The sequence below is a fragment of the Podarcis filfolensis genome (assembly GCF_964270895.1).
Source record: "Podarcis filfolensis genome assembly, chromosome: 12".
Taxonomy (NCBI): domain Eukaryota; kingdom Metazoa; phylum Chordata; class Lepidosauria; order Squamata; family Lacertidae; genus Podarcis; species Podarcis filfolensis.
Genome location: NC_139614.1, coordinates 42,617,402 through 42,640,976, shown reverse-complemented (window position 1 = coordinate 42,640,976; position 23,575 = coordinate 42,617,402). Strand labels below are relative to the sequence as shown.

The 23,575-nt window shown below is 43.3% G+C and overlaps 2 long non-coding RNA genes across 2 annotated transcripts in view; both read right to left on the bottom strand.

Annotated features, from left to right (window-relative positions):
* The window catches only part of LOC310746269, a 467,056-nt gene that overhangs the window by 437,025 nt on the left and 6,456 nt on the right, over window positions 1-23,575 (bottom strand). The window lies entirely within an intron of this gene.
* On the bottom strand, window positions 81-23,411 carry LOC310746372. The gene is made up of 3 exons (XR_014540681.1): window positions 19,369-23,411; window positions 13,007-13,194; window positions 81-236 (listed from the first exon to the last, which is right to left on the bottom strand). It is a non-coding gene; the product is annotated as an uncharacterized lncRNA (long non-coding RNA).

Here is a 23,575-nt window from a genome sequence, read left to right as displayed (position 1 = left end):
TGTACAATGCTTTATGCCCTTTAATGTTATTTTATTATCAATCTTGTTAATCTCCTCGAAGAAATCCGTATTGAGTCTCATACATCACTGACCATCTTTATTTAGAATGCATTTTTTGGGTGAGGCTTTTTAAAATGTATATTCCTCGCCTCACAAAAATGAAATAATTTGAAATCAGTCATTGCTTGTAGCTCTGGTTCATCCCATTGAGGAGAATTTATAATCGTTCTAATCCTCTGGAAGAAAATAAAGATAATGAAAGGAAAAATTAAATTCCCTTTAATAAGAGAAAGACCACAAAGAGAATGAGGGAGAGGGCAGGATGGCAGGTGAAATTCATTTCTTAATAAGCACAAAGTGCTGCACTGTGGAATAGCCCAAATTATACTAATGCACCAAGGAATACATTTTCTATTATCTTTTTTTAAACTGTCCTTGGTAATAGTGGCAGTATATAGAGGCCCCATGTCTAAACACATTAGCCCCAATCCAAGGCTACCTGTGTGGATTCCATATGGCAAACACTGTGTGGAGGGAAACCATTTTAAACTACCGGTATGTTAAACTAGGTAACTGTCTCCCACCAGAGGCAGTGATGGCTACCAACTTGCATGGCTTTAAAAGAAGGTTGGACAAAGTCAAGGAGAAGAAGGCTATCAATCTTCTTTCTTTCTTCTTTGGTGATCACTCATAGCTGAGTAAGATGGTCTTCCATAAACCCGGTTTTAACAATGAGTCCGTAAGTGACTGTGGAGGCCAATTCTGGATCCACACGTCCTTCCACAGTGGAGACATTGGTTTCCAGGCAGTAGTTGATCATGGTGTGGATTTGCCAAGCGTGCCTTCCTATTAGCATGTTTCTCCCTTTCGTCCTGAGTTTGAGTGTCTTCAAAGCCCATGACACCTTTGGTAAAGGCTGTTCTCCAGTTGGAGCACTCGCAGGCAAATGTTTCCCAATTATTGGTGTTTATACTACATTTTTAAAGATTTGCCTTGAGACAGTCTTTAAACTTCTTTTGTTGACCACCAGCATTACGCTTTCCATTTTTAAGTTCAGAATAGAGTAGTTGCTTTGGAAGACGATAATCAATAGTGTAACATTGGAAAATGTCAATCACTTCTCCTACCTGGGCAGTTATCTTTCCACAAGGGCTATCAACAGCAACAAGCCAGCATGGGGAGCACAAAGGCAGTTGCTTCAGACACAAAACTCCTAGGGGTGCAAATTTTCAACATCCGGTGCTGCCTCAATGCAGCTGCATGCTTCCATTGCTGGGCTCCATTGAAAATGGTTTCTCCATGTGAAGCAGGAAGTGACCTCTCCAGACAGTGGAATGACAGTTGGGATTCAGGTCATATTGAATCCTAACCCTGTCTTCGGCAGTATTAGGTCCCTCCCTCCCAGTTTGGTGTTATCTGCAAATTTTGTGAGCATCCCCTCACCTTACCAACTACAGATCAAGACATATTTACAGTGTCACACAAATGGATGTAAGCTAGCAAACCCAGGTTGATGTCATTTCAGTAGTGCACGGGGCAGGGGGACTTCCTTTTATTGTATCTATATTGGAAGAAGGTATCAAATTAAAAACCAGCTAACCATATACAAGAGAAAGCTCCTTATTTGCCTTAGGTCTGATCCTGCCTGCGTGGTGCTGGGTGCCCTAAGTTCAAATCAGCATGAACAGTATGTGATGGTACTCAGCTCCTGCCCTCAAGGGCCTTAGCTCACTTGCCAAATCCACTACCCCATCTCGTTCCTTAGCTAACCTAATTAAATCGTTTATTTGATTCAAAATACAGCAAAGCCTGAAAAACCTGCCTCTGCCCTGAGCGCTAAACCAATGCTTGAAACAAGTGCTAGTTTACACAAAGCTTCCTAATTTGTGGCATATTATCATCCTGTTAGTGCAGTCTGCAATGCGCTCCTTGAGTGGTCGCTCTGAAGGTCTCACATAGCGATGACAGGGAATGGGAGATCCTGCGCCCCAACCCCTTAATTCAACCTTGTTATTTGGGGTTGGCATGCAGTGCCAACACCACCCTCCACCCGGTAGTTGCAGTTTGTATTTTGCTTGGTAGTGCCAGGTAGGCAGATAATATCAGATATCACAATTAACAATGTTTTTTTAAAAAAAAAGAAAAGAAAAGAAACAAAACAAAACCCTACTACAAAATAAATCATTCAGCTTCATAAGATTAATAGCAGGCACAAATAAGACAGGCAGCAGAAATGGAAATAAAATATCACTGTTTACTTTAGGCCTCCCTAAAAACCTGGGCAAATGGTGGGTGGGGCTGTGTGAGTAAGAAGACAACTAAGTTGTCAGCAGGTCCCATGGAAAAAACTAAGCAGGCTCCAAGCAGAAATGGGTGAATTTGTCAACTTTAGTTTCTCTCTGTTTGTCATTGTTTCAGTCTTAAGCGCAGTCCCCACATTTCCATCTCAGTGTATGGGTTTTTTTTAAGTCCTCGTGAAAATTCAAAAGCATTTCACTGCAAATTTCAATTGAGGTTTTGTGTGCAGTTTCATATGCCTTATATACTCAACATTGCAAAGTAATTTTCCTAATGTAAAGCATCATTTTAAGTTATTTTCATGAATAAATGCACACATCTGAGAAACCTATTTTGACCAAGCTTCTACTCTCTAGGTACTTAGTAAAGGAGCAATACTGTGCCTGACCCATACCTTGCACTGGACAATCAGGACAGAACAGAGATTCTGTTGATGTCCTTGCAATTTCCCCCATAGTAGTAATGAATAATATGATAATATGATTTTACATTGTTGCTCATTTATTATCTTGTTGTAAGCCACTTTGTGGATCTTATGTGTTGGAGTGGAGAATTTCCCTCCTCCCTTGAATGAATTGAAATGTAAGCCGAGCAAGGAAGCATCAGACATGCTTTCTTAAACCATACAATGAGAAAAGTGACTAGATAACTATTCATTTTAGGGCAGGTTGTCAACAGCAGGTCAGCAGTGTACGCTGGGGACAATGCTGCCCTTGACTTCTGGAGAGAAGAAAGCAAGGCGAGGCTTACCTGGTGATTCCCAAACAATAGCAAGAATGACAACAAAATTATACATTAAGTCAATGTTTGGGGAGTCGTCGTAATTAGGCATACCCTACCATTAGCTCCATCCACTCCACCAGTTTTTCCTCACCCACTAAGTAATTTCACCTGAGTAATTCCTTCCACTGATCTCTACCACAAGCCCCGGAGACAGAGCAATGCATTATCTATCCATCTTGGCTAATTATACATTCCCTTTGGTGGAAGCTTCTGAATGCCCTATAGCTCACATATTTAGCTCGAAGCTGCTATGCAGCATGACATCTCTAAAGGGTCAGCTCAGACAACTAGCTCAAATGATGGCCTCCACCATTACTGTACAGCTGATGTGAGAAAAGAGCTTCACCCATACTGACGTCCAGCTCCCTTGGCCTGTCAGTCCACTTCCCCCAGCATGTTGGTCAAGGTTCAGCGTTGAATGTGGTTTGCAATGGCACACCAACTTGCACACCAATCTGACAACTTCCAGTCCTGTGTCACATGGAATCTTCCATGGTAAGCAGGAGATCAGAGGCAGGACAAAGAGCTTTGCATGGTACCCTGAAAGAGTTTAATCTGTGAGGCATTGTTCCTCTTTATCTAGTCTTGAAACGTATTAAGATGCCAGATGGGTGGATTGGGTTCGGAGCAACTGTCTGTTTAGTATTGTCCAAGACTGGTGATTATTGTCAGACTTTGGCTATAGGAGCTTAGAATGAAACTATTAATCATGAAACATCCCAGTTCCACAAGCGGTAAATTTATCACATGGATACAGAGCCCACAAGAATGACGATAGGGGTGACAAGGGAGACACCGGAACACTGCACATTCCAAATAAATGTCCAGGTCTTATATGAAGGGAGGAATTGCCCCAATGTGGAGAATATTCTGTGCTTGCATTCTGACCTCCAGGGAAGCAGGCACATCTCCCTTCTTCACAGAAGAAGCAAAAGTCATTTATTTCCTCTGTCACCACTTCAGAGTTGTAGCAGTCAGTGGCGCATGGTGATGGCGCTTGCCTGACCTCCCTTTGCCTGAGTCTTGGCAGCTTGCTGGGAGGGAGAGTGGTTGTGAGGGGCAAGATAGCTGTGAGGTTAATGTGGTTCAATTGCAGGTGAAGGAGTGCCAGACCGGTTCCTTTTTGCACTGTGCTTTCCTCACCACCACTTTGCCCTTCTCCATCCCAGTAAACTGTATCACCCCCTGTCAGCCAACCATTCTGTGCAACCCAGGCACAATGCCAATGGTGTATTTGCTCACCCCACATTGTACTTTGGGGTTGAGAGGAACTTTCTCCATACTTTTGTCAATCAGTCAATCTCTTTTACTGGTATAGAAAAAGTGCATAGTATACCTGGATCAGAACACAACACAGTTAATGAAACACAGTGGGAGATACTTTAGGATAAAACTGTCCATACTTGTAGTAGATGATCCATCACATATATTCCCCTAAGGGAGACTGGCACAGATGTTTATTTGTTAGAACTTATACCTGAGCTTTCCAGACAAAGAGGTTGGATCCAGCTAAATTCTACTGAGAGTAGGGTAAAGGTAAGGTAAAGGACTCCTGACAGTTAAGTCCAGTCATGAACAACTCTGGGGTTGCGGTGCTCATCTCGCTTTACTGGCCGAGGGAGCCAACATTTGTCCGCAGACTGTTTTTCTGGGTCATGTGGCCAGTATGACTAAGTTGCTTCTGGCGAAACCAGAGCAGTGCACGGAAACACTGTTTACCTTCCCGCCGGAGCAGTACCTATTTATCTACTTGCGCTTTGATGTGCTTTCGAACTGCTAGGTTGGCAGGAGCTGGGACCAAACAACAGGAGCTCACCCTGTCGTGGGGATTCGAACTGCCGACCTTCCAATCGGCAAGCCCAAGGCTCAGTAGTTTACACCACAGCACCACCTAAGTCCCTGAGAGTAGGGTAGACCCATTTAAATTAATGGACGTTAAATTAGTAATGCCCATTAATTTCAATGGGTCTACTCTCAGGATGACTAACTTTGGACACAACCCAAGGCATCTAAGTATAGATTCTGAAAATACTGTCTACTTGTAGTCATTTGGAACATTCTAGTATATTTTCTTTAGTCTCCATTTGCGTAAGTCAGTGTAACTCCATTTAATAAATCTGCAACATATTGCATCAACAAAAAAATTGGCCCACCATGCCCAAAGTACAGCTTGAAGTGGATAAGGCTGTTGAAAAATCCATTAATTAAAAAGGAAGCACAACTCTTTGCTACTTTTTAATGAATTTTTAAATATAAATTCTGACGATTCTGAATGTTAGCATAAAATGTAATCTGTTCTAACTCACATAGTTCAGTGAAGCTGGAATTCATTTGATTAATTCACTTCAGCTTCCCTTAATTCATTTAGTTTGCTTGTTTATCAAAGTGGAAGCCAACTCAATGTATCAAATGAAGGTGAATATAACCACCTTGAATGGCTATGTGAAAGAAGCAAATTAAATGAAATCCAGCAAAGCAGGTTTAACAGATTGCTAAGTACTGATCAGCAAATCATCAATGCGCTAAGTAGAAAGGAAGTTACAACCACGCTGCAAAGTTTATTGCACAATTCTCCATCAAAATTTGCAATAAAGAAAGCCAGGAAACTGTACCAAAGGCTGACTTTAAAACAGTAATATGGAATGCCAAACTTTTTTCTTTTTTTTTAATGCAAGGCATGAAAAGCTTTGCAAACCACCTGCAAACTTATCTCCAGAATTTGAAAACGATGCTTGTGAGATCTGGGATTCATCATGTATGCGATTCAGTTGGTGCATTCATTCCTCCATTGTCCAAAAGCTATTGCATAGCGCGAACATTTTCTTTTTTAATTCAAGTTGCAAATTGTGCTCCCTTTAAATGACATCTGCTCATTAGCAACACAATCGTGCTACTTTCAGGCAAGAGTTTTGGATGACTCAGGGATCTAATCATGGTGTACTCTCGGTATGTTTGTCTTGCCTCTCACACATATCTGTCATTCCATAAGCACATGAGGTTTATATTACGTGGATCAAGAGTCCTCCACGAGGACCTGGGCAGAGAAGAGCAAAAGCATCTCTGCAAAATAATCAATAAGGATGTTTTTCCTGAAGTTTGCAGGTCTCATGCCTGGGGATGCACTTGAGGCTTGGCAATGCTTGGCTCAAATGGAAGGTGAGAACCAGGAGCCAGTGAAGACTTCCCTGGCTCTGCAGGGGGCTCACAAGATGCAGGCCACAAATGTTTCTGGGTAGGCAATTAATTTGGGGAAAATTAAATTGAGGCTTGTGGTTGCTCCACTGCATATTACTTTGGGGGAAACATTGATTTAATCTATCTAGACATTGTTTGGGGTGTAATGAATTGAGATGACCGAAAGAGAACTGAATCTGATTTAAAAAGGATCTGTAGGGAGATTAACTTGGGTAAACGAACCAAATAGGAACCCATTTGGGCTGGGCTGCAAATTCATCGAAGGATTTACCCAGAGAGATTTGGTTGGGAAATCAGATGGCTTGACTTCTGTGACATGTGGTCTTCACCTCTGCGTCTGTACATGCACATTAGCATATGCAAAAGTTATGCAAATTTGTCTGTCTTGTGTACTAAATCTTTTAAGTACCTAGCAACACCCCAAGCCAAAGAAGATTTCCCAGGCTTAACCTTGCACTGAAGGGCTGATGCTGGGGGAAACTGTTTGTTGCTAGAGGGCCAACAGCCATATTCCACAGGGGCCTCTCTTGCCAGAAGAGTAGATGGGATTTTGGTTCCCATCCTTGGAAATCAGCCTCTCTGCAAATGTATGCATTGTCTCTATCTATTTGCATGAAGGCTGGTTTGTGAAAATGCTGTAGCATAAACATAAAAGGCATGTGCAAGTCTAAAACTTTATATTGGTTTTATATCAGGATAAGCCAAGTGGTCACCCAAAGAACCCTGGGAACTGGAGTTGGGGAAGAGTGCTGAAGATTCTCTGTTGGAGATCCATCATGCTTTTCACAAAGCTATGTACCTGGGTACTTTGTGGTAGAAGGTGTTCAAGGGAATTACCATCAAACTAGGTCGCTGATGTATAGTAAGAATGGGGAAATGTTCTCAGCTTGATGGCCACCTTCTCTCATGGGCAACATTCTGAGGGCCACCTACCAGATGCAGGTGGGTCCAGAGGCAAAACTGGATGTGATCAGAGGATAAAGTGGGCAGACCCAGAGGCATAAGAGGAGTAATGAGTGCGAATCTAACCTTTGTCTAGTCGACTGCATTCCAGGTACAGTGGTACCTTGGGTTACATATGCTTCAGGTTACATACGCTTCAGGTTACACACTCCGCTAACCTAGAAATAGTGCTTCAGGTTAAGAACTTTGCTTCAGGATAAGAACAGAAATCGGGCTCCAGTGGTGCGGCGGCAGCAGGAGGCCCCATTAACTAAAGTGGTGCTTCAGGTTAAGAACAGTTTCAGGTTAAGTGCGGACCTCCGGAACGAATTAAGTACTTAACCCGAGGTACCACTGTAAATGAAAGCCGGCTATTTCTTCACATACATGCACACACACACACACACACAAACTCATCTCTCCATCAAATACTGTAAATACTTGCAGCCTATTTAAGGATTTCATTGACTGCCTTTTTCTGCATGCAGCTAGAGGTTATTGCACACCCTTGGGATTGCAACTGCCTCGACTTTCTCTGTGCAATGCAGAGAAATGAAGGGAGCTCTTCAGCTCAAATCTATCTATACACACCTCGGCACATGTGCTTATGTGATGTGTAATATGGCTACCTTCCTGCCGATATACGTAGGAAGGGAGAGAAAGAGATCAGTAGCCTACTTGACTAATATGCTGCATTTGATGCTATTATAGAACACTGTGATTATACAAGGCGAACTATGTATTTTTAAAGGGTTGAACTGGAAGATTACAGTTTTATGAGGCAATTGCTTTTGGAGCTGGTAATATGTAATATTTAAATGCATGAAGTGAGAACGAAAGAAAGTGTCAGAGATTCCCTTCTTCTTCATCTGCAAAGGATGTCATCTATTCTCTACTGATTTGCAGTTCTCTACAAATGAAAAAGAAATAGCTCTTTCTTAGCAATAATTTAAAAGTCTCCAGAGGATATATCAAGAGAGACCTAGATTGACTCTGACAAGTCTAAATCCTGTCCCTGACATTTCATTCTGCCTTTCACCTCTATTAGATAAAATATCCATATTTTAATGTAGCAACATTTAATTTTTCTTTTTGAGTGCATTCCTATGGTCCTTGGGATGAGAGGAGGGGGCAAGGCAATAGAAAACCTTGGAGATCTCCCTATCCATGGGCAGCCAGTGGATGTCTTGTCCAGGCTGCTGGGGAAGGATCTAGGGATATAAATTCTTCTGATACAGCCCTAGGGATGTGGGAGAAAGTCAGTTCAGTTCACATTCTAATCAGAACTTACCTAATTCATACTTCTCGAACCAATCACAAACTGAAACACAGCTGTCCTTTGAAATTCTGAATTTTTCAGTGCAGTTCTCCAACCAAATCGTGCTTACGAAAAAGTATCAGAAGAATGTATGCATAAAATGGCGTGATATTAGGAGAAATCACTTGCTAAAAGTATTATACTGACTATTATAATCTTAATACGAAAACGTATACATTAGGAGCAATGCACACTAAAACCATAGAATCATAGAAGTGCAGAGTTGGATGGGACCAGTGCTTCCTGTCTCCAGCTGTTTTTGAACTACAATTCCCATCATCTCTGACCCTAGGGCTAGCTAGGGAAGATGGGAGTTGTAGTCCAAAATCAGCTGGAGACTCAAGGTTGGGGAACACTGATCTAGTCCAACCCCCTGCAATGGAGAAATCTTTAGCCCAATGTGGGGCAAGAACTTACAACCCCAAGGTTAAGAGTCTTATGCTCTACTGACTGAGCTATTTTGCAGGTAATGCTGATGATGATACATATATTTTAATGCATCTCTTGTCTGGTGTGGTGTTTTCACAATGTGGAGTGTGATCTTGAAGGACCAAACAGGGAGAGGGTTCAATTGTGGTGTATATTGCAGCCCCTCACTATAGATATATTACTGCAGAGCTGAGGAACACTGAATATGGATGTCCATGCCCACCCTTCTCCAACCACACCCCCTACCAGGCTAGCATGTTTTGAGCTGGATTGTGATAATACTTCTTGCTTTCCTGGCTTGTGGATAGAGGCAGGTACATGAAGGTGTGTTGAAAGTATCCCAGGGTAGAAAGGTAAATTTACATCTGTTGCTCAGCCCACATTTGCCCCTGGCTCAGCTCGCCATTAGCATGTGCCCCTCCCCAAAGGTTTCCCAGAAGCGAATGTGGTGCTCGGTCTGAAATAGATTCCCCAAGACTGTATTAGTGCAATGATCAGGGATGGATTACAACTTAGTATTCATGTATGCAATGACAGCCAACAGGATGCTGGTAGCCCAGAACTGGAAAGACAACAAGGTCCCTTCCAGAGTGGATTGGCAGAATAAATTTCCGGACTATGCAGAAATGGCAAGAATGACCGGGGAAATCAGAAATCAGGAAGACCAAAATTTTAATAAAGAATGGGAAAAATTTATATTATATTCAGAGGACCACTGTAAACATTAGAGCTCCTGTAATGTAACAAAGATTTTGGATATAATGGATAACTGGAAAATTGGAGTGATGTATGATATGCAGTAGAAAAGGTCAAACAAAGAACCCATGGAGGAAGGAGCGCAGTCTAAAGATTCGGAAGAATCTTGTTTATTTGAGTTTTTTTAAAAATCTATGATTGTGAATGTTAATATTAATTTGTAAAAGCTAATATATATATATATATATTTAAAAAACCTTACATTTCCAAATGCTCAATATGAAATTTACTGCAAATACAGGTATCTGTTTCAGAACAGTGAATTGGTATATTCCTCTGATGCATTTTAGCATTTGTGGGCAGTCGTCATTCCCCCCCCCCCCCGATTTTCAAGATTGAGTGGAATTAATACCCCCTTTCCCAAACCAAGGTTCATTAGATGAAGCTAAAGTGATCAAATCCTCTAGGTGATCAAATATAATGTTGCAAGACAAGAGGCTTACAACGCAGTGCTAATAAGATTAAGTGAAAGGAATCAAAGCCAATTTATGTTTGGCAGTTTGGGGAATAACATTTGTGTCAAGATGCACAGTAATCATCTAAACATGGGAATAATCTACCTCGTAATTAAACAACAACAAACCTTTGTCAATAGTGCACAATTCTTGAAAGTCGGCAGAGGCGGCGTTAGTGTAAACAAAGACTAAAAAGGGTTCTTGAATTCCAGAGGCCAGAAATGTTATTTGGTGCTTATTCATGCTAAGAAAACGTAACAGGCATCTGCATAGCAGAATGTGGATGTTTATCGATCAGATTAGACTAGGCAATTTTCAGTGAGCTGGGTGATATGCCACTATATGGAATTTAATCAGCTGTGTGCCAGATAGAGAGCCATCACCCCAATTACTATTTTTTATGCCTTAAGCCAGGAGTTGCCAGTGTGGTGCCCTTCGGTGCAGTGGTGCCCTTGAGGTCTTCTCCTGGTAACCACTAAGTCTACAAGTCCCCCTCTCCATATATATATATATATATATACATATACATACATACATATATACACTTGAAGCTTCCAGTTGGGCATATGTGGGGTACAAAAGAATTCAGTGGGTTATTTTATTCATCTGTTGGCTCAGGCATGCTCAAAACTCTTTTCTAATCCCTCAGAATGCCAAGGCAGCTAGCCCAAGGTTAGCTCCACACACACACAGTTAGCTTCACACATGAAAGGGGAGAGGAACGGGTTGTGTGAATGACTCTCTTTTGAGACTTTAAGTGTAATGTGCAAAAGAGGAATTTGCACTTACCTCCCACAGAGAGCTATGTGAAGAATCTGAAGTCTGAGCATCCCACTGCTCCAAAAATGCCTTAGTCTCTCACCCATACATTACATCTGATGACTCTTCTTAAGATGAATTCATACCACCAGCCCTGGATTGCAGTTTGTCAAGTGCTTGGTCATGCCCTGGATTCCACAGTCCCAAGAGGGCAGCACCTAAGGTCTACTGTAGATGTGTTGCACGTGCTTCTCCCAGGGCTGGAAAGGGGTTAGTTTAACCTCCGGTTTACTAGTAAAACTGAATTACTGTGTTGTCATGAAATGATGCGTGTCTAAAAAGTATGTCACCAACATGAAAAGTTTGGAAAGCTCTGCATCAAGGGCTTTACGATAAGATATGATACGATAATCTTCATTGTCATTGTCCCATACAGAACCACGAAATTGAAAAAAATCTACATAAGACATTCAAAAACCAACAAGCCTGCTATCCCAACTATCCCAACTTGGTTAGTCCCCTAAAAACTCTGATACCCCATTTTATTAAATACAATATACTCCCGTAGTGACTCCTTACACTGCATTTTAAACCCAAATCACATTTGGATAGAAACTTTATATATTAATAGTAACACCTTAGACTTGGTTTGGTGGCAGATTAGCAACCAGTGCAGGCCTCTGAGCACAGGTGTTATATGTTGTCAGGGTCTCAATTCTGTCAGCAACTGTACTGCAGTACATTCCACACTCACTGCAGCTTCTGGGTCAAGTGCATGAGAAGCCCCACATACAGCACAGTGTCAGGCCATGGCTTCTGCTTCAAGGGTGGAGATACAGACATCACCCTTCTCCCTGCTGGAGGCCTCAGAGCATGCACAAAGAATAACAAGACACATGAGGAATCATCTTCCACCCAGCAAGGAGTCGACTGATATACCTGGTGGCATGTGAAGATGGAGCCTGGTAATTTCATGTTTCTGCCTGAAGCATTTCCTAAATCCTGTATTTCTGCCGTCACACGTGATAATTGCTGGCATTTTTTTTTAAAAAAAAGCTGCTTCTGCTGTTTATCCTGAGAGCTCCCGGTGATAAATCTGTGCCTTACTGCAATTGTTTCTTTCATTGGTATAATGAAATTGATATAAATGTCTCAATCTCTCTCTCTCTCCTCTTCCTTTTGCAAAAAAAAAAACAGTGAAGCTAATGTGTTACTTGAGGAAATGTGATCCTGCTATTTTGAGAGTAATTAAAATGTTTCACCAAGCAGACGACAGATGTGATAACATGCGACAAGGTTAGGGACTCCATGGGTGTGATTCACAAGCATATATATTAGCCTTAATCCACTAATGAATTTGTATTATTCTTTGGAGGAAAGATAAAAAATTTTATGGATGCTCATTATCTCCTCATACATGGGAAGCAGCTTTTCACGGAGAAAGGAAAGAATCTTGCTCTTTTCACAAAGCTTTCTGGCTCTCTTTTCACAAGCAAGTTCAAAATTGGATGGCTACAACATCAAGTGATGACTTCACCACAATTGCACTACCAGTGAGGTCTGCAACAAAATTTTGAGGTGTACAGTGGTACCTCGGGTTACAGACGCTTCAGGTTACGGACTCCGCTAACCCAGAAATAATACCTCGGGTTAAGAACTTTGCTTCAGGATGAGAACAGAAATCATGCAGCGGTGGTGCAGCGGCAGCACTTAGCTAAAGTGGTGCTTCAGGTCAAGAACAGTTTCAGGTTAAGAACAGACCTCCGGAATGAATTAAGTACTTAACCCGAGGTACCACTTATATGAATGTTGGTGGCTGTGGTGTGTGTGGTAGTTTGTTGCAATAAATGTTATACTTTTCAAGGTTCTTGTATTAATTTTCAAGACCCTGAACAATTTGGCCCAGGATACCTCAAGTACCATTTTTTTAATTAATTACCCATTAATAATGGTCCAGTTAATAACATATCAATTCATACCAAATCATAAATCATAACCCAAATAATAAATCAAATTATACATTCCAAATTAAAAGCCAATTAAACATTCTGAATCAAATAATTTCAAGTACCATTTAAACCTTGCCCGGTCACTGTGGTCTTTAGAGGAGTCACTGTTTGTGATCCCCCATAGTGCAGATGTTCGTATCCACCAGGAGCCATGCATCTAGTATTATGGGCTCCAGTTTTACAGAACTTCCTTTCCAGTTGTGGGCAGACAAGCCCCATCCCTGCTGAACATCTGGCAACTCCTGAAAACCTTTTTTTAAAAAAATTAAAAAATCAATTTTAATTGATTTTATAGTTTTAACTGATTTATCATTCTTGCGCTGTATCTTTGAGGCTATTGTAGTTAAGTGTCATGTAAGTTGCTCAAATAAATAAATAGATAGATAACACATTGGAAGTGAGTGCTGGCATAAGCATCTGTGCGGCACAGCTTTAAGACTAACGCCTACGCATGTATGCTCACTGTAGGAACTGAACAGGTTCCCTTATAATGAGTCAGACCATTGGTCCATTTTTGCATAGCATCATCTACAATTAGTAGCAGCGACTCGTTCTCAGCCCTACCTCTGGGGGGAGGCCAGAGATTGCACCCAGGAATTTTTGCATGCAAATCATGTACTCCGCCACTTCAGCTACAGCCCACACCCACCCATTGCATGCACCACTTATTTACAATGTCATTACTAATATGAGAGTTAATATATATTACAAATATATTTGTGTAAGAGCGAAATTGTATTTTATGCATGTGGTGGAAAGACCAATGAGTAATCTCTTTGATTAAATGTTAGAAAGTGTATGATGCAGAATTATTGCTCCTTACACCTAGTCGAAGTGGACACCCAGGTTTGAGCTGTGGGAAGGGGGATATCTTTCCATATCCCTCCCCATACTGCCCAGCATGATCAGATAGCTAGGCAGGCACAGAATCGCCCCGATGGATTCAATAGATCTTGGGACGTTAACTAATGTACAAGAATGGCATGTAATATCTTCTTTGCCAGCTGCTTAAAATATGGGCTAGGAGGATCAGAGAGATTTACCACACAGATAAATGTCATGTTGCACAAAATAATTGGAATGCAATGAGAACTACATTATGCAAGCAACATCCTCCATCCAGTCAATGGAGTTGTAATGTGTAATTACTATGCTATGAGTAAATGTGAGCAAATCGCATCTTTGAGACTTCTCAGATGCGGGGTTGAGCCTCCTATGGCAAGAGGTAAGACTGAAAATTCCCAGGTGCTGACTGAGAGGCGGTGGTCCACAGAGGCAAGAGGTCGCCCCGCTCCGATGCAGACTGATGTGGAAATAGGGTAAACTGAACATACGACTGGAACAGTTAGAAACTAACGCTGGCAGATTCACCCATCCCTACTTATGATTCATCGAGCCATCATGGTCCACCACCTGTATTGAAGCTTCCCAGGTGCTTGACAACACATGTGGGTTTCCCCCTTCTGTTTAATAGAATCGTAGAGTTGGAAGGGACCCTGAGGAACATCTAGTCCAACCCTGCAATGCAGCTGTCCCATACAGGAATCAAACCTGCAACCTTGGCATTGTCAGCAGCAGGTTCTAACCAACTGAGCTACCCAGGCTGCATTTCTGCTACCATGTAATCCAAGGGACCCCCCCACCAAGCCCAGTCCAGCTTACAGATGGTGCCTTCATGTGCCTTCAGATCGTATCATCCCATTCTGGTCATGCATAATGAGCAAGCGGTTTACTAAGGGTCCTTTGGACACCATCAATGGCTTAGTACCATGTTGGGCAGGCTTGATCTAAATGAAAATAAATCCTGATTGCTTTCTCTCTTCTTTTCCTCCTCTTGCCTATTACACAGCGCTCAAGCCATGCAGCTGATTGGTAGTACAAATCTTAGAACCCCCTTGCAATGACTAACAGTCCTAATTATGATTTTGGAGTGATAGAATTCCAGGCCTGGGGAGCTTTTAACTGTGCAGACCAGGGAGGTGAAAGGTCAGCACCACAATAACTGCAATCGCCTTTGCTTTCCAACAGAGCGAAGTACGTGTTAATGAGAGTTAGACCTCAATGCCAGTTCACAGCGTTTCACTGCAGTCTCTTTAATGACCAAGAAAGCATGTTACTCATTTTCCCATGTCATGGCACTGATTGCAAAGCACACACTGCAAAGCACACACTTGGTTTTGAAAGATTTTGCCCTTTGGCAATCTGTGTACTCCTATGGGTGGTGGTGAACATATTGCCCTTTTCTTTTCTTCTTTGGTGCTTCCTCCCCCCTCCCCTTCGGAACTTTGTAATTTATTACATTCCTTTCTTGCATGTACATGCACCTTGGCACTGTGTTGCTTTCTCACCGAGATTTGGGGAAGATCATGACGGAACACGTTTGCTGGAGGATGGCAAGGAGGTATTTGTATGCAAGCGCTAAGCACAGAGTCCAAAATTGCCTATATATGGACAGGCGGCTTAAGCAGGAACCCAGGGAGGGAGCTGAGAGACATTTCAGTTGAGTTCTTACACTGAAATGGGATGCTTACAGAGACAGATGTGGAGAGAGCACACAAAGCCAGGATGATGAAAGAAATTGAGCACTCTCACTCTGCTGGTTTCCAGAAATCAAAAAGCATTTTTTCTCATTTAGCAGAGCAGAAACTTCCTCCTCCCAACGCAACATTGTGCATATTTACAAAAGGATTATAGGCTTTTTTTAAAAAGAAGTCTCACTGTACATCAGACTTCACCAACGTGGGGCCCTCCAGAGGTTTAGGAGGACAACTCCCAACAGCCCTTGCAGTGTTGGCTGGGACTGATGGAAGTTGTGGTCCTAAACATCTGGAGGACTTCAGGTTCCAAACATCTGGAGTTGTGGTGTTGGACATCTGGATAACACCAGGTTGGCAAAGCTTGCCTTTCACAATTGTCACTTTTTTATTATTTTGCAAAGCCAAACCACTCAGTACACTACTGCATCAAGTTAACTAGGTCATCGTCAAGAGGCAGAATTGGTTCATACAATGGAGCAGAGAATAGCTATAATCTCCTGGCAGCAGAAAGGGGTATGATGGCAGGGAGGTTGAGGCCATGTGGGTGTACCAGTAGAAGGCTGGTTTGGCTCCTCCGGTGCACCAGTGAAGCTCTGATCTCACCACTGTCTCCAAGCAAGTAGCAGTGATGCTGCTGAGAGAAGGCTATTGCTATGATTCAGCCATACCAGGTGATCCACTGCTGTCAAGAGGCTTACCGAGATCCCAGGATAATCATGGGGTTGTCTGTTATCTAGGTACTTTATTTTAATTATACAAACTGTTCAATATGGAGTTGAAGATTTAGATTGCTTGCAACCCAATCTAGGGCCGGCCCAGTCATGCAGCAGGGTGAAACAATCTGGTTCACCATGAAGAGCAGGTAGATGAAGATGGGAACTGGCACATCATTCAAGCTCTAATTCAGGTGGCAAAATGTACTGGGCTGGCACATCCCCAAAGCTTATATGATTTTAAGAAGATCACACTGACTTCAATGGGACTTTCAAATAAATATACGCATAGTATAACAGCTTTATAGCTGTTGCAGTCTTCCTGTTTTGGGTGGCATACTCTGGTCACAGCTTGCCTCGTAATCCATTTTATGAATGACATTTGCCATTCACTGCTATCTTACCACCAGAACCTGCTAGACTTGCAGAGCGGGATCTTACATTGGCCCAGGCCACAAGTAACCTCAAGCACTGCTGGATCTTGCCTTGCTTGCCTGGTGACATCCAGTTGCCAGAGGAGACAGGGCTCTTCCAACAGTTATGCAGAAGAGGGCAATTAAGCCAGAGCTGCTGTGTATCTGACTCCACAAGCGACAATCATCTGTTTGAAGGAATCCTCTATTTGAAATCCTCTGTCTGGCCCAAGCTCGGTTTAAATGTAAAGAGCTGTAAGAAGGAAAGGCACGGGTCTTGCTTATCCATCAATAGGTAGCAGAACCTGCAGAAGTGGACTTGGCAGGCACACAGATCACCTGGTCTTCCACACTGGTAAAAATGCATTGCATTTCTATTTAATTTAGAGTAATATTTTCTAACGTTGTATGTATTTATACGTATAATAGCACATCCAGATTCTATGCAAACATTCTAGCATTGCAAAGTTGCCACCCTTATTTCAGCAAATGTAGTTTGCATGTTCAGCTACATCTGCTGAAATACCTTCTTCTACACAACTGTTAAAGGTGCAGGAGCCCTGTTTTCTATGGCCACTGACCACCATACCTGTTGCAATGAAGGAATACTGGTGACCATGCCCTAACCATGTTGGAGTCCTGAAGCATGTGTATGCTTTAGGCCTAGTACACCCTATGGACATGCTTGGATTACCCAAAATTCCCCCCATCTGTCAGGGACTGGACTGAGGGGGATGAGACTGAGGAGGAATGGTGGAGACCGCCCCCTCCTCCTGAACCTTCTAGAGAAGAGGAAGGCAGTATTGGGTTACAGCAGTGGTTTGAGGAAGGTCACAGCTCAGAGACAGGCGAACAGAAGAGTTGGGAGAAGTGAAGGGGGAGACAGAGACAGAGCAGCCAGCTGACACGTTATCACTGGAGAGAATTTCTAGCCCCCCTTCTTCCAGAACCCGGGATGCATTGAAAGTGGAAGAGGAAAGAACTGAGAGACTTCACCATAAGGGGAACTGCTGTTGCTAGGAAGGGAAGGGGGAGAAGCTCAGTTGGAGCAATGCCATTAAACTAAGAGGCAGTGTATAGAGGCCTCTCACTGTGAATATTGAATATAGACTTGGTAAGAGCTTCCTTGTCTACTTCTTTGGCTGTCTGCCATAGAGGGGGGGAGGACTGGAATTCATTGAACCTGACACCACCCATCACTTTGTACATAGTATCTCTTATGGCTCATAAAAATATAAGAAGAGCCCTATTGGACCATGCTAAAGGCCTGTCTGGTCCAGTATCCTGTTCTGACAGTGGTCAACTGATTGACTCTGGGAATTCCACTAGGAGGACTTGAGTTCAACAGCACATGTCCCAGGAACTGACAACGGAGGCAGATCATGGTCATCCTGGCCAGTAGCTACTGCTAGCCTTATCCTCCAGTTGCCATTTAACTCATGGAGGATGCTTTGTGCTGCTACTGCATTTTCTACTTCTGCCTGGTACAAACATTTTCTTTATTAAATAGAAGAGTCACCCCTGAAACCCCAGGCCACTCCACTGCTCACCTCAGCATATGAGATTCAGTGTAGACAATTGACAGGCACCAGGAAGCTGGCAGCCACTTGAACATTACATGAGCTTGATGACACTTGGTAACCTTGCAATTAGGTGCACTTCTGTCTTTCATAACTCTGGCTTTCTGCCATTCAGCATATATATATTTAGAATGCCTAGGAAGAAGGGACCTGTTGGTTGACTTCTCTAAGAGCACTGCAGGTCAACAGAGAAGACCTCTGAGTGTTGGGGCTGTGAGATAAGGGAACACTGGCTTTCTCTGACGCTATGTAAAGCTCTGGCTCATGCCCCAGAAGAAACCTGATTGGATTGGAAATGAGCTGAAACGTGGCACTGTCGATTTTATTGCTGAAATCAATTGCACGACATTGAATAACACAAACGAGAGGGATGTTGCTGAAATCAATCTGACTTCCTGGTTTTTTCCGGGCACCCTGTTATGTTAGGCCAAACCCTTGGGGAGAAGACAGAGCTTTTCAAGACTGGCAACACTACTCAGAAGCAACCAGGAGTACATGGAAACAGGAAGTTGCCTTATACCACACCAGACCATTGGTACATATAGCACAGTACACTGATGTGGGTGGTTTTTCGGGGTTTCAGGCCTTTCTCAGCCCTACTGTGATAGCCTGGGACTCAGACTTGGAACTAGAGGAGTCTCAGTCCGCACTGGATCCTTTGCCTCAGGGAGCATCTGGACCAAGTCTGGGGCCTGATTCTGAAGAGCCCCGGTCTGCACAGGTTCCCCCGCAACAAGCACCAGCTGGGCCGAGTCAGAGGCCTGAGCCTGCCCTGGCTCCAGATGCGGGGATTGCCTTGTTGCCTTCAGCTGGGCCATCACTTACAGCTGCTCCACTACCACTTGGGTCAGGAGAGGCTGAGGCGGCCTCTCGGTCTAGTAACCCACCGACATCTCCCAAGCTGCAGAGACTAAGGTCTGAGAGAAGGAGAGACCTGAGTACTCGCAGGAGGAGTGCTTGCCTTTGGGTGAGACAGGGAGATGAGTCACTGGGGGATCAGGACCAGCTGTTAGCCCGACAAATATAAAAGGCTGTCGACCCCGCCCCAGGTTGCGGGAACAACATTGCTGTTTGCCAGAACCTGCCTTGGCCCTGGCGGACTGACTCCTCATGGAACCCTTGGATTCAGGACTGGACCTGGACCGCATTGCTCGGGTTACCCCCGGGCCCAGCACACCTACCTGGAGATACCAGGGATTGAAATTGGGACCTTCTGCATTCAAAACCGTTGCTCTTCTCCCTCTCTAATACCGATGGCTATTCCCTGCCTCCATAGCTGGAGGCAGTAATGCTTCTGTATACCAATTGCTGGAAACTGAAGGAGGGGAGAGGGTTCTTGTGCTTGAATCCTGCTTGCAGTCTTCCCATTGGGGCAACTGTTTGACCGCTATGAGGACAGGATACTGGACTAGAAGGACCATGGCCTGATCCAGTAGGTTCTTATGTAAGGAAAGAGAGAAGCGTTTCAGAATAAAATGCTGGGCCTCCTAGGAAGCCTCTCAAATATCTCAGATTAGGAGGAAGGAGGAAACAAAACATTAGGAGTAAATGCATGTTCTTTCCTGAGTGGGTTAAAAAAAAATGTTCCTCAAGGAACTAATGTAATTGAGGGAGGGCAACACTGATCTTGTCTTTCTTTTTCAGTTAGATTTATCATTCATTTTCTTCATTTACCATTAAGGCAGGTCCAGTGAGGTTGCAAGTAGTTTACGGCCTTTAACAAATGGCCTCCTACGCAGGCCTGATTTAATTAGGAGACAAGCCTTATTATTTGACCTTAATGGACTTCCTATTCAAAACGGCAGCCTCTATTTCCACCCCCTCATCAAGACAGATAATCAGCCCTCTTATTTTTCCAAGGCTGAAGTTTTGAAGGGTTGCTGAGCAGCACTGAGACATCAAGCAGTGCTGGAAATGGCAAAGTTAGCCCTAAAGGCGCAGCTGGATATGGCAAAGCAAAGGAGATGCCGAAGGGCCGTGGCTCAGCAGCAAAGAACCTGCTTTTCATAGAGAAGGTCCCAGGTTTAGCTCCAGCATCTCCAGGTTCGGCTGGGAATGTTTCCTGCCTGAAACCCTGGAGAGTTTCTGCCAATCAGAGTGAACAATACTGAGCTAGGTAGAACCGTGATCTGACTTTCTATGGTTCTCTATGTTCCTACAGTAAAAATGGCAACAGAGAGTAACCTCCACATTGTTGTCGCAAGGCAGCTGGGTCAGGACTTGAAATATTTCAGTTCAATAAAGAGATCACTTTCCTTCCCCTTCACTCCAAATGAAGGCCTATGAATTCATTAGTTACTTATTATTGTAATAATGCTATTATTTCCAGGAATGTGTCATTTACCGGAATCCAGCTGGGTAAATAAATGCAAATGGCTAATTTTGCCTATCAGCAGCCAGTTTCTATGGTACCATGTCAAATGATGAAACAACCTTAATCTCTTATTATAAAGTGCAATTGAATATCCAGATTTTGTTAATTGCATTATAGCCAAGGTTATATGATGACTCCCCCACCTAGATATATGAATTTATTTGTGAAAATGCTGACATTTGCATACTGTTTCTAAACTCAAATAATAAGTGTTTCCATTTGCAAACAAGTGTCTGTGGTTTCTCTTCTCAGTCCCTCCCACCCCATTTTTGCTTCCATTTTTTCAAGTTGAAGAATAATAATAATATAATTTATTATTTATACCCCACCCATCTGGCTGGGTTTTCCCAACCACTCTGGGCGGTTTCCAACAGAATATTGAAATACAATAATCTATTAAACATTAAACGCTTCCCTAAACAGAGCTGCCTTCAGATGTCTTCTGAATGTCAGGTAGTTGTTTTTCTCTTTGACATCTGGTGGGAGGGTGTTCCACAGGGTGGGTGCCACTACCGAGAAGGCCCTCTGCTTGGTTCCCTGTAACTTGGCTTCTCGCAGTGAGGGAACTGCCAGAAGGCCCTTGGCACTGGAGCTCAGTGTCCGGGCAGAACGATGGGGGTGGAGATGCTCCTTCAGGTATGTTGGACTGAGGCCGTTTAGGGCTTTAAAGGTCAGACCAACACTCTGAATTGTGCTCGGAAACGTACTGGGAGTCAAACATCTTTAGGTACCTTAGGGAGAAGCAGCTCAGAGCACCGTATTTAACTTTTGGTATACTTGTGACTATTGATTTAATAGATACATTGATGCTTTACAGTACAATCTTTTACATATCTCCTTAGAAGTAAGTTCAGTGGGACTTGCATGATTATTTGGAAGTGATTCCCATTGTGTTCAATGGGGCTTGTTTTCAGATAAGTTTCTTTAGTATTGTACCCCAAATGTCCTAACTTTTCCAAATGGTGCAATTGTATGTATTACAATCATACAGAAAATATTTCAGGCTCCTAAAGCAATCAAGTAAGATTAGGTATGATAAAGCTGTGAAGACTTAATTTCACTCCCCACTTTGCTTTCCCACACTTTCCCCTGTTGGATCCAGCAGAATTAGTCTGAGCCTTGAAATTCATCAAGAGCTGAAGGAGGAAATGAGAAAGAGAGGGATTCTTCCCAATTGCTCTCTGTCAGACACATCCAAAGTCCATTTCTGGGACCTAATCTGACCTGCTGGTCAATTTAATCTGGCCTCCATGGTAGTAAATGTCCTGAAGTAAAATCCTAAAAAAGGCTCAATAACTTCAATTGTCAAAAAAGCTCAACAACTTAAATCCTAAGAAAAGCTCAAGAACTTTGGCTGGCCCTCACACATTTTCACTGCATATAATCTGGCCCTCTTTGGAAAAAGTTTGGGCACCCCTGCTCTACGTAGTTCTCAAGGTAACTGCTCTTACCATCTCATGACCAAGCAGGCACTATGAGGGGGCAGGGGCTCAGAGACCGAGTGGTTACCAGGAGGAAACCTCACGACATAATTCCACTTTTGGCCTAGCAGATTAGAAACCTAATTTTAGATGGAAAATCATAATTTGGCTACAATGAAGAACTATTGCAGGAGTCATCTGATAAAAGGCAATTCCCTTTCACAGCAAAACCGGTTTTAGGAAGAGTGAGGTGGCCACCTCTGACAGCTGATTTTGGGTGTCTCCAAGGGGAGAGGCATTTGTGGGATTTTCTGCCTCATCTGCCAACAATACCTTGCTCAGCTTTGAATACTTAAGCACCTTAATGGGAGGATGAGGGGCAACAACACACCATTTGCTGTTTCATCTCAGACAGCAAATTGTCTGGGAGGTGAGTGTGCTGCTTCTGTAATGGCTCCTGGTGGGATACTTGCAGAATTTGCCTCATCTGCTAAAATCTCTTTGCATGTCCCCTGCTGAAATCTGAAAAGTTTTCCCATTTTGAACTCCCTATAGCTTACTCCTGTATGTACTTGTGACACATGCAGAGAGGTCTTTAATCCCTTTCTCTCTCCAATAAACACCAATGGGAGCTCTCTCTCTCTCTCTCTCTCTCTCAGACTTCTTTATTTGCTGTGACATGAAGCCTCATCAAGGTTGAAAACTAACTCCCCCCCCCCCCGGGGGGGGGGAGCAATTGGGCAATGTGTAAACTCTAAGGACCAGCTGAAAAGTATGCTGGTGATCTCATCCTTCATAAAGAACCTGATTTCCAATTATGTTTATCAGTCACTTCAGGTAAATAGTGACCTAATTGCTGAATGATCCATTGTTGTTATTGCATTAGCCAAAGGGCTGTTGCAAAGTTCTTCTGTGTTGCTCCACAGGGTAGGATCTGAGCCAATGGGTTCAAATAACAAGAAATGGGACTTTGACTTAACATTAGGAATAACTTCCTGACAGTACAAGCTGTTCAGCAGTGTAACAGGCTGCCTCGGAAGGAAGTAGACTGCCTTTTCTTAGATGCTTTTAAGAGGAGGCATGATGCTGATGCTGCTTAATTTTATTTGCAGAGGCAGATGGCCACCTAGCAGGAATGTTGTCATGGTGCATTTCTTATATCAGCAGCCAGTTGGTCTGGATGTCCTTTGAGTTCCCTCCATCTCTTTGATTTGCTTGCATATATAGGGACGCGGGTGGTGCTGTGGGTTAAACCACAGAGCCTAGGACTTGCCGATCAGAAGGTCGGCGGTTTGAATCCCCGTGACGGGGTGAGCTCCCATTGCTTGGTCCCTGCTCCTGCTAACCTAGCAGTTCAAAAGCACGTCAAAGTGCAAGTAGATAAATAGGTACCGCTCCGGTGGGAAGGTAAATGGCGTTTCCGTGTGCTGCTCTGGTTCGCCAGAAGCAGCTTAGTCATGCTGGTCACATGACTCGGAAGCTGTACGCCGGCTCCCTTGGCCAATAAAGCGAGATGAGCGCTGCAACCCCAGAGTCGGTAAAGGTAAAGGGACCCCTGACCATTAGGTACAGTCGTGACCAACTCTGGGGTTG